The sequence below is a fragment of the Pteropus alecto genome, unplaced genomic scaffold, assembly GCF_000325575.1.
Source record: "Pteropus alecto unplaced genomic scaffold, ASM32557v1 scaffold101, whole genome shotgun sequence".
NCBI lineage: Eukaryota > Metazoa > Chordata > Mammalia > Chiroptera > Pteropodidae > Pteropus > Pteropus alecto.
In genome coordinates, this window is record NW_006432945.1 from 12,860,176 (window position 1) to 12,871,615 (window position 11,440).

General features: G+C 39.8%; 1 long non-coding RNA gene across 1 annotated transcript; it reads right to left on the reverse strand.

The window, feature by feature from the left end:
• Positions 1-9,844: 9,844 nt before the first annotated feature.
• On the reverse strand, positions 9,845-11,434 carry LOC107195388. Its single transcript, XR_001516517.1, has 2 exons — positions 10,909-11,434; positions 9,845-10,529 (listed from the first exon to the last, which is right to left on the reverse strand). It is a non-coding gene; the product is annotated as an uncharacterized LOC107195388 (long non-coding RNA).
• Between the last annotated feature and the right edge of the window lie 6 nt (positions 11,435-11,440).

The following is an 11,440-nucleotide window of genomic DNA, read 5'->3' on the forward strand; positions in this document are numbered from 1 at the left end:
TATAAGCAGAAACTAGACAGAACAAAAAAGGGTGGCGGGGGTCTTATCAGCATGACCTCACTAGTACTGATCGGGAAATTCCAGACTAACGGGAGAGGCTGAAACTGCAATTAAGTTAGGTATTAAGTATTAGTGGGGCTTGACTCCATTTTAGGGCTACTGTTTCTTTTTAACAGGACATAATTAAACTAGGTTGCTTTTTCATCTCCTGTTAATCTCTTCCCTCCAGGCCCCTAAACTTTGGTCCACCTGCAGCCTCAGCCAGTATACATGCCCTCCTGAGAATAAACTGGCTTCAGAGTAAAATAAAATATCTCTAATCTATTACCTGAACATGCCGCCCAGTCGCCCCTAGTTCTTCCTAGCTTTGTTTACTCTTCTTTTTTTGCCTAACTCTTGAGTCACTTGCAGACCTTGTGGTCAAAGCATTCTCCTTATTGCAATCATGTCCCTTCCTCATTTCCCCATTTGCAATAGTCGCTTTTCCTCTCTTGCGATAATACTTTTGAATAGTCTCTCCTATGCTAAATCCAGATTTGACTTTTATTCCAGTCTCATTGGTAATTTTTCTTGGTATTGCCTACCCTGTGACATTCTGAACATAAGGGTTTTATGTTTTATGGTTAATCTTGAGTTAATTCTCAGGATAAAATAATGACACACTATGTAGAGCAGATTGTTGCTATCTCAGCTGAGGTTGTCATAGACCACCTAGCCTCCGGCCAATCCAGCAGTCCTAAAAGAGAGTCCAGGTAAGACCCGACACTTCCCAGACACTTCCCAGTGGAGCTCAGTAGATAGAATTTGCCAGTCTGTAGAGTCATGAACACAATAGGTGGTATTGTTTTAAGCCTCTAAGTTTATGGGTATTTGTTATGCAGTAAATAGATGAATAACACATTGAATGAACACATGAATGAAAGAATGGACAAACAACTGAATGAACAAATGAATAATGTCAGCCTGGAAATCGTGTTCTTTCTCGAGTAGGAAGAAGGCAAAGCAAATTGCTACTGGGGCTTTTGATTTGAGATGATATATAGTATATGAGCTAATGAGGATGAAAATAAGACTTTTGAGGTTATTTTTGAAACTTTAGTTGCTATGGGGGTGTTTGGAAGTATATCAAATGTATCACCCACCAAAAATATGGAGTCATGATACTAAAAGTATATTAGTACATTCTCTGTGAGTCATGCATTTACCCTAAACCAGAAAATATCTTTTTGAGGTTGCGAAAAGTCAGAGTCACCTAAGAAGTTGGATTAGTCCTTAAGGCATCTTTAAAAGAGGAGAATATCTTAATGCAACATTCGTTTAGTAAAAATATACGAGTGTTGCCCTCTACATACCAGACACTTTGCCAGATTCTGGGAATAGACCAGAAAAGAAAGTCATTGTAATCAAGAAGCTGACAGTCTAGTTGAAATAACCGACAATTAGAAGGCTAACCGCAATGACAGCAGTGAGGAATTTAGTGCCTGTGTGACTAAATATTTGGGTCAGCGCTGATATCAGGCATGGCTGGATTCAGGGATAAAATGAAGTCAGAATTTCACTTTGCTCCATTTATTAAGTCTTCTTCCCTCTGTGTCGGTCTCTTTGGGTTCCACATGGTAGTGAGATGGTACCAATATGATGGTAACTGTTTCAGTTCCTATGACCTCTTTGATTCGAAGAGAAAAACACAAGCTCTCCTTCCTAGATGTACCAGTAAAACCTCCTTTTCTTGAGTAATTTGTCCATTTCTAAAGCAATCATTCAGGTTGGAGGGGTGGGGTAGGTACTAAGAATATATCTCACTGATTGGTTAAGTCTGAATTATATGTTAAACTTGCTGGAGTTCTGGGGTTTGGTCTCTCTCCAGAACCACATGGGCTGAAAATGAAAAAGAACACAGATCCCCACTTGTCGCCAGAAGTAGAGCAAATGGATGGTAGTACTCAAAACACAATTACTATGGATTTTAGAGGACCTAGGATCTGCCATTCTTATTTACTGCAAAAATGCACCATAATTTATAGATTGCCTTTTGATGTCAGCCTTTGTCTTTTGACATGCGGTAGTTGAATTTTTGTCGTTCTTGTTGTAAATATGTTCATCTTCTTCTCAGTGATTATTTCAGGAACTTTAGCAAAATTCTCCATAATTCTTACCACACCATCGATTATGCTTTTTTTTCTCATGGGAAAAATGGAAATAAACTGAATCTTAAAATTATTCTCAAAATAGTCCCACCAAATACACCATTAAAACAAATGGAATGTATACTTTTCTACAGTGTCTATGAATAAAATCCCTATTCAAATTTTAACCACTTACAGCTAAAGGCTCTTGGTTGCCTAGTGTCCTAGGGCTGTTGTAACAAGGACCACAGAGTGGCTTAAAGAACAGAACTTTATTTCCCGACAGATCCAGAGTCTAGAAGCCTGAAAGCAAGGTGTCGACGGGGTTGGTTTCTCCCGAGGCCTCTCTCCCTGGCTTGAGCATGGTTTTTGTACAGGCCCCTGGTGTCTCTTGGTGTGTCCACATTTCTTCTCCTTATGAGGACTCCCATCGGATTTGATTAGGACCCACCCTAAAGGCCTTATTTTAACTTAATCACCTCTTTAAAGACCCAATCTCCAAACGTCACATGCTGAAGGTCTAGGGGTTAGGGCTTCAACATGTGATTTTGGGCGGGGGGGGGGGGGGGGGAGGGAATACAATTTAGCTTATAACATAGCCTTTCTGACTTCATTTCCTCCATCCCTCTCCCTATTTCCCTGACATGCTACTGCAGCACACTGACTGTGACCTTCAAATACTAAGCATTCCTCTTGCTCAGGGACTTTGCACATGCTGTGATAATCTCTTCCTAGAATGATCTTCCCCTGTTGTTCCCTTGGCCTGCTTCTTCTCTTCATTCAGGTCTCTGCTCAAACACTAGTCTCAGAGACCAACTGATTGAGTTTTGACCAATTCAATCAAAAGAGTACTTCCATTAGTTAACTTTGTTTTATAGAAACATAAATGATTTAAATGTTATTTACTTATTAGTACACAAAGCCCATGAGGAGGGAAGCTTGTGTAACTACTCTGTCTCCAGAACTTGATACAGTGGTTGATGATATATGGCAAGTATCCAATAAATGGTTGTCGAATGAATGAATGTTATTCCTAAAGAATAGAGACTGACCCACTGAACCTTCTCCAAATGAGTTATTTATGATTGGATATTATATGCTAATCATATCTGTCTCAGGAACCAAAAATTATTAAAAAAAAAAAACTAAGTGGAAATATTTGGTAGGAAAAGTATAATTGACAGGATAATAGCAGATGGATGCAGCCATAAAACAAATTAGTGATATTAGAGGAATGCTACTAGAAAGTAATAAAGGAAGACTAGAACTATAAAAATTATATATGTATTAAATAGAAAAGCTAAGAAGTAGAGAATATGAATAAAAGTGCCAGTCCGATGAATTAAAATCTCAGAAGGAAAGAAAAAGGAGAAATAATATGATGAACTATGTGATTAATTTCCCAGAATTAAAGAAAGATAAAATAACTCAGATTGAAAAAGCCCATCCAGTGGCAAATATAAGAGTTAAAAAAAAAGGATCAGATCTTAGGTTTAAATACTAATAGAGGATGAGAGATGAGGTGGAGGTGGGAAATGACACAAACATAGGCAGACTTACTCCCAAATCTGCAACAGTATCCACTATGACATAAATGTTATAGTATGCTTATTTTATAAAGATATGAAAAAAATTATATTAGGCTCAATCTGGAAGCTCAAAAATATTAACTATTTGATAATTATTATTTTATAGTTAAAAGTATAATTTACCTAGAATATATTTTTTGCATTGCGCAAAGTGGAGATTTAATTTATAATTTTTCTAAATGAACACTTTCCAGCACCATTTATTGAATAATGATAGTACTGTCTCTTTGTCTAATATTTATACACCTTGATTCTATTTTTTCCAGTGCTTGCTATGAATTCGAAGAACATGTTGAAGTTCTCGTGAATTAGCTGAAGCAATTCGCACTAGTGGCTTTAGCAAACCAACCCTCAAAATTCCACGGCTCTTCCTAGCTCAGTATAAGCTTTGGGAGAGATTACTCCAGCTCTTCTGGGTGTTTCTCCAGCCTCAGGCAGTTTCCTCCCAAGCATGCACTAATCAACATTTAGTTGAAGACTTGAGGAGGATGCTCCTCAGATCTCTGGAGCTCTTTGTATACCTTTCTTCTCTGCAATTCTGCCCTGAAAACTCCAGCCCCTGGATTCACAGCCCCTTCTCGGTCTTCCGCTTCCATTTCCTCGCCATCCAGCACCTAGGTTGCCTGTAGTGTGGCCTGGAGACGTTCTTCAGGCAGTAAACTGGGGCAGTTGACCGGCTCACCTCCTTTCTTTCCCCTTTTCTCAGAAATCGCTGTTCTGCGACATCGTGTCTGTTTTATTAGTTGTTTCATGTGGGAGGGTAAATTTGGTTCACGCTATTCCATTTTGGTCAGAAGTGGAAGTCCTTGGGGTTCCTTCTAATATATGAGCTGGAGTTCTTTCTTAAAGTCTTTTTTTCCCGGAATTTGTATTCGATTATGTTTCCCAGAAGCAGAGCCTGGGATGAGAATTATGAAAGTGATCTAATGAGGCTTTGCTCTCAGAAGGGGAGTAAAGAAAGCCAGATAAGACAGGGAAAGAACACTAGGCAAGGATGAGGTCTTAGCTGGAGACTAATTTCAATCCTCCAGGGAGCCCACAAGCACCAACTACACTGCAAAGTCGGCCCCAAAGAAGCTGGATTTTTACTTACCCTTCTCTTCTGTCGGTCATTAGCGGTTGGCTGCCAGGGTGAGGAGGGTGGGGTGGGGGTGGAAGGATAGGAGCAGGTTAGGACAATAGCAGTCCTCCAGAGAAAGTAGCTGTAATCATTAGCAACCAACACTCAGAAGCTGGGTGCCCTGGCCAGGTGAAAGAAATGTGGGTTGGGCACCATCAGTATCTACTACAAGTGGTAAGTATTTCAAGTACTTTTATTTATGAAATATTTTTATTTTGTCCTTACGTTTGATTATTTGACTAGTTTTAAAATTTTAGACTCAAAATCGTTTTCCCTCTGAATTTTGAAGGCATTTTTTTCTATTAGCATTTAGTTGCTTATTATAATACATCTGTTTTAGTCAGTTCAGGCTGCCATAACAAATTTCCATAGACTGGGAGACTTAAATAACATTTATTTATCCAGTTCTGGGGCGGGCAGGGAACTCCAAGATCAAGGTGCTGGCAGACTTGGTGTTTGGTGAGAGCCCATTTCCTGTTTCTCTACAGACCATCCAAAGGGATCATTATCTTATTAAGTGGTTCTTCATAAGAAGCAAATTCTTATCCTTGTGGCTAGGCCCAGAAGTACTTCACATCACCTAATCAACCAACCTGTATCCATTGGAGCAATAAGTATTTCATACCGCACATGGGAGGCAGATTAAAGCCTCACCAACGGTGCCCTAATCCCTGGAATCAGTCAATATGTTAATATTACAAGGCAAAAGAGGTTCTGCAGATGGAATTTGCCGACTTTAAAATAGGGAGATTATTTGGGTGGGTCCAATGTAATCACATAGGCCTTAAAAGGTGGAGGAGGAGGGCAGAAGTCAGAGATGTGGTATGAGAAGGACTTGACCCACTGTTGCTGGCAATGGAGGAAGGGGCCACGAGCCAAGGAATGCAGTGGCCTCTAGAAGCAAAGAGCCCTGAGCAGACAGTCAGCAAGGAAATAGGAGCATCAGACCTAGGACCACACGGGATTCAATCGTGCCGAGGATCTGAATGAGTCTGGAGGCAGATCATCTGTCCACCAGAGCCTGCAGAGAGTGAAGAAGAATCGCTGACAACTTACTTTGTCCTATGAGACTCAGGCAGGGAAAAAGGGAGCTTAAATTCTGTTGTTTTAAGCCGCCCGATTTGCGTTAAGTTGTTATGGCAGCAACAGAAAAGTAATACACTGCTATGGGCATTGCAGTGGATAACAGCAATACTGAATTAGATTTGCAGTAGGGAATTCAGTTTGTAATTTCTTCAGAGGTATTATCAACAGTGGTTAACATCTTGGTACAAACCAAACGTTGGAGAGTGATGTCATATACAGCAAAGGAAGGAAGAATGAAGATTGGTGTATGATACTTGATTTTTGTTTGTGACTTTGGTTTAATTGACTCAAACCAAAATATGCTCTGGTATCAGCCGAACCATGGTCAAACAGGTGACCCAGATTCAGCGACCCTCGGTTGTTGAACACAGGTGAGATATCAGGATTTGACCAGCAGCTTTACTGCTTTGACCTAATTTTTCCAAACTGAAGATAAGATAGTACCAGTTTCAATTATCTCATAATAAATTGACAAGTACAAATACAGTTGGTGAACTGGTTTAATGGTACATGCCCCAGGCTCTGTGTGGGAGGACTCCATAGGGTAAGAAAAGAAATACCTGCTATATCTGAGCAAAGCAAATTTAGAATATAAGAATCACCATACAGATTCAGAGAGTAAGAGGAAACACTGTCAGAAGGAATGCTTCTTTTACTTGACATCACCTTCAAAGGTTAAGAATAGGCTCCCAAACTAACTTCTCTTCCAACCTGATATAAATCGAATCGTAATTATCATATCCAAATACTATTCATCTTTCTCTAGGTTGTTTACTCAAGTCTACAACTTAGTGCTACTTTAGCATTCCCAGTTGCTTACAGAATTCAATGAGTGATAGGAGCAGGTATTGGGGGTGATATCATAGTATGATTTGCCAGCAAATATATCTGAATAGTCAGGGTACAAGGCAGAAAGAAATATCACTCATAATCTAGGAAGGAGACTTGATGCAAGTTACAGTGGACAATGTACTATTTTTGTTTTTGTTTTTATACCTATAGCACCTGGTCTTCCTAGGTGGTGTCCCATCCAAGTACTAACCAGTCTCGACCCTCTTAGCTTTCAAGAGCTTCCAAGATCAGACTCAGGATCGGGCTTGTTCAGGGTAGCATGGCAGACACAATGTATTGTTTTAAACATTTCTTGATTCTAGCTGTACCTACTTTCCCAGATCACTTTCTTATGCCACGTCACGTGTATGGGTGGTTAAATCCATAGAGCAAAAGATACAAAATTATCTGCTTCAGTTTCAATGAGTTTTTTTTCTTCCGCCCTTTACTATTACTTCATCTCAACCTCATGTTGACACCAATTGTTCTGTTTTTGCAGAATTCATTAGACCTCATTTTGTTTTGGCTTATGATCTTCAAGTGGATCTAAACCTACCCACGCATTCATAAAACACATATACATTTAACATATGAGTAAATGTTTTTCTAGTCAATATTGGTTTTTCCCAATCTTTTGTTTTCCTTTTAAAGCTGTCTAACCCTATTCAGTAACTTGCATTCATATACACACAACTCCATCTCTAATCCTCATCCTTAACAATACTTCTCATTGGCCTAGGTCATATTTTATAACTACCTTGACTAAAATTGCCAGTGGTAGCTTGCAAAAGAAGTGCTTTCATAAAGGAAATTAACTTTTTTAAGTACGATGACCAACTTACCAAAGTATTAGTGCCTTCTCTATAAAATGCTTACAATTTTATATAGGATGACTGGTAGAGGAATAAAAGGTAATGATACAATTCTAACAGTGTAAACCGTGTGATAGACATTTTTAGAAAAGAGATTGTCCTCAAATCGTAACTCTAAGAAATTACAGTTCTACATAGGTAAGTATCTACCTTGGGTTTTAATGTGTAAGTTGAAGCTTTTCATTTTACCAGTAGATTATGGATAATTTTCTACTAGATGCATTATTATACTATCCGGTTACATAAACTTTTCTATTTCTTATCCATTCACAGACAGAAAAAAATTTTCTTTTTCTTCTCAATTTAGCTTTTCAATACCATGTTTATTTCACACCCATTCTTTTTGTTTGTTTGTTTTAAAGGGCAAACACATTAAACTTAAAAAAAAAAAACTGAACAAGAAGCTATTATTTACTCAGAGATTTGATTAGACAGCAAACAGGGCTAACAGGTAGCAAACCCTTAAGGTGAGTCAGGCAAATACAGCATTTTTAGGGAGGATCCTTTTGTGAGATTGTACCAAAGGGCAGGGCTAGCTGGAGATGAAAACCAGCAGCCTTATCTCCCTAAAATATTATATGTGGATAAGACACCTTAGAAATATGTCTGGAAAGTTAAATCTCTTGGGCGTTCCATTCCATCTTAATTCCATTAGATTTTATTTCAGTAGCTGTGTTTTCGTGACTTTGAATTTTGTCTTGTCATGTTTGTCATTCACAGGATTAATGCATTTACCACCACGACGGAATTATTTTAATTACTAGGGCTGTTTTTATTTTATACTTACTTTCACTTTTCATTAACACTTTCTCTTCTCCTCTTTGCTACTTCTCCTGAGTCCCGACTTCCTTTTTGTCTGTTTGTGAGTTTTGCCACATTTCCTCTTTTCTGCTTCCCCAGAAGACCTTGCCAATAGAAACTAATAAGGACTGCGTACTTTCAGAATAATTTTATAGTTTTATCTGTATGAAAGAGAAATACCATTGTATCCCATCCTCTCAGCTTCCTTTTGAAATTTAGATTTTATTGAAGATAGGTTCCCAAGTGGTAATGTTAAGCATTAATGGTTTTTTCCTTGGAGACTTCTCAGCTGGGGTCATATCACTTTCTGTCCCCTGAATGAGCTACCTGGAAAGAAGAGGCTATTTTATCTCTCTCTCTTACATTACTTACAATATCAATCACAATATCAAACAGTCACCTGCATCAGATTCACCTTGGTTCTGGTAAGAATGCATATTCACAGGCCCTAGCTCAGGCCTGGAGAGTCAGAATCTCTGGAGGTAGAGCTCAGGAACCTGCAGTTTTATTTCATGTGCTTAACTTTCCCCTATGCCTTAGCCTGAATTTTCAACCACTGCCTTGATACGCTTATTTGAATGTAAGTAAGCACTCACGCAATACACCCAATACTAAACCATCCACTGGCCATCTCCGATTCTGTCACCATGCTGTTATCCCTGGAGTCATCTTTGTAGTCACTCCTCCTTGTTGTGTTCCATCAGTTACTTAATCAATTTGTTGACCTATATACCAAGCACTGGGAAAGACAGTGATGAATAGGACAGATTCTTTTAGAGAGTAACTTACTCCTATAGACGCTTTTGTGTTTTTCTCGGAACATTCCCTTACTTTCCTTGTCAGCACCCTAATCTAGAATCCTATTACTTATGTTTGCTTTGGACTGCTATAATTTTTTTCTAATTAGTCTCTTTACTTCTAATCTCCCACCTATTTTAAAATATTAATCTGCTGAAAACAATCTTCAAAACACCTTGAATGTATCTTACTGCAACTTAATGCTTTCACTGTTTCCAATTGTTTATAGGCTGTTTCCCAAAGTGGATTCAAGACTCTTTATAATCTAGCCCCTAAAATATTTTTTCCCGAATAAACCTTTTGCCCCTATCAACTCGATTGAAGTATTTTCACTTATTTTCTGGGCTCATGACTTTAATTTTACTTTCTGATCGACCGAGCCATACTTTTCTCTCTTAAGACTCAACATTTTCCCCAACAGCACCTGTCTTTCCTCAGCAACTCTCCATTTTACTCATTGAGCATTTTGCATGTGCTCCTTGGTAACACTATTTTTTGATGTACTTTTCTAATTCAATTATTTCACAAACTTCCTGAAAGTAGGAGCAATGTTTATATACTTCTTCATCTCTTCCTTGCCTAGGGCATGCCTATGGGTAGTAAATGTTTGCTAAATATTCATCAATTTCTTTAGTCATTTATTTATGAATTCTTTCATCAAAAAATTATTGAATGCCCATTGAGAACCAATATGGTCTTGTCTTTCATGGAGCTTACATTTAGTTGAAAAGGCAAACTTTAAGCAAATAATTAAAAAATGAGATCGATTGCTTCATTGTTAGTCAAGAACTATTTGATGAGCACCTATCATAGGCTGGGTGTTGTGTTACATGCTGGGAATAGCTGAAGCTGATAGGCTGGTGGAGGAGGATCATATATAAACCACTAAAATAAGTGCAAAATATTCTAGGAGCACAAACGAGGGCGCAACTATCTCTGCCAACAAGTCAGTAAGGCTTTGTGAAGTCGAGTCTTGAAAATGAATTTAAACACAGGGCTAAATAATGCAATGTTCGTACGAGGAGGCTGGTTCTTGTAAATCTGATAAACCCATTCCCGTATTATTATTCTGGGAAGAAACGTAAGCTGGGAACACCAGGGTGAGCATCTTGAGGAGCCGAGGAGAGTAGTGGATGGCAACCTTATGAAGCTTCACTGTCCAGGCGAATGGCTGTCTTGTTGCTGGGCCTTCATGTAGGCCCCTCCCTGGTCCTGGCCCCTCAGCACGGATAGATATTCCTAGGGAAAGGCCCTAGTTGTTCCTACAGTCTTCAAAACTTGGGAAAATTAAGTCTGGTATCTTTCCCTGTAAGAATCATAGAATGATAGAGATATATAAGATAGCGAAAATTACGTAGTTCAGTTGTTTCTAATTTACATCCCCAAGAAGCTTAGCCAGTCAACAGGACAAATGAAAATCTGTAATCGATTTTTAATATTCCAAAAAGCCTACAAGAAATTGCACATTTTCTGGTGGTACTGTGGTACTGGTGGGATTTCTTTGTTGCGAGAATTATATCAGATCCACATTAAACCTGAAATTCGGACTCAGCTGTTCTGATTAATATAATTTTGTTTTCTCATTGTTATGCTTCATTTGGCAGATAACTTTTCCAAATACAAGCGTGAGATCATGATCGAACCCATAAAATTGGTTAACATTTGCTACAACGTTATCCACTTACAAAGGACCGTTGACTGACTTCATCCTAATTTATTCCTTAGGATACTGTGGAATGGCTTCACAGCAGCAGAGCCCGCAGTCCCCGACTCTCGCTCGGTGCAGTGCTCTTTTCCCCTGCCTGGAGCTTCTAGGTTCTTTCCGTGTGTCCCAGTCTACAGAGCCTTCGATCCCCGATTCGGAAGCACCTGTCGTGCCCTCGCACTGGTTTTTGCGGTCCGCCTCTCAGCGGACAGCGACCGCTACCTGCGCCCGTTCGGGACGCCGGCTCCCCGCACGCATGCGCGGTCCGGCGGCTCCTCGCGGCCAGAAGCGGGGACCCTGGGTAACCCAGGGCGCGCGTGCGCAGTGTCTTCGAAGCGCTCCCTCCGATCACTGCGCCGCCCGGACCATTCATTCGGCTCTCTGCAGCCTTGTCGCCCATTGAGACGGCTTTGCCTCCAAGGGGCAGAACGTCGGGCACGAAAGCAGCTCTCGCGGAGGGGTGCTGCGTCCGGGAGGCCGCCGCGGCCGTCGGGGGCGCGCCGTGCGCGTCT